Source organism: Penaeus monodon, chromosome 24 (assembly GCF_015228065.2).
Source record: "Penaeus monodon isolate SGIC_2016 chromosome 24, NSTDA_Pmon_1, whole genome shotgun sequence".
Lineage (NCBI taxonomy): Eukaryota > Metazoa > Arthropoda > Malacostraca > Decapoda > Penaeidae > Penaeus > Penaeus monodon.
In genome coordinates, this window is record NC_051409.1 from 9,853,052 (window position 1) to 9,853,833 (window position 782).

Sequence of the window (782 nt, forward strand, 5' to 3'; positions counted from 1 at the left end):
GCTGTATATGAATTCATAAAAATCTTGATTATTTGATATTTCAGTTATCTTATGGCTTAGTACATGACCTGTACATACTGAATAGTTTTTCCTAAGCAAGACTTTGAAAGAATGATTGATGCTATCTTCACTGTTACATTACAATATTTAAAAGTAACATTATATATGAAGGAGATTCATAACTTGATTAAAAGACTGATTAACATATACTGTATGTATGAAGATTCTGTTGTTGGAACAGTGATAACGTTAATTCCAATGCAATGAAGTAATTCTTTACAATAATAAGACTTCTTAAAAGAGAGTATACTGTGAACTGAGTTTATGGTTTCCATTATATTATTTCATTAAAATAATGGATTCGTCATGTTAATGAACTGATTAGAAAATGTACAAATTAACTGCATAGTATTTGTGATGACAAAATGAAAATATTCTACAGTAAAATATAAGCTTTGGTATTATTACTGATCTTACTGATTACTACAAATATTTGCTTCCTGATTATAGTATTTATAAAGAAGGTATTGCTTGTATTTAGACTTACAGATGTTGATGCATTTTTCTGTCATTGCAATTTTATTACATCAGTCAGAATCATTCTTATTATCATCATTCAGTAATTTTTTTATATTGCTATTATGCTGGTCAATTGCATTTGTATTATTATCTTAGACATCAGTATTCAGGCTTGATTCATTTAGTGATGTAGTTTTTACAGTTTCCCCATATAGAGATTGGACCTGAGGGCTAAATTAAATTGTACGTCTCATATAGTACCA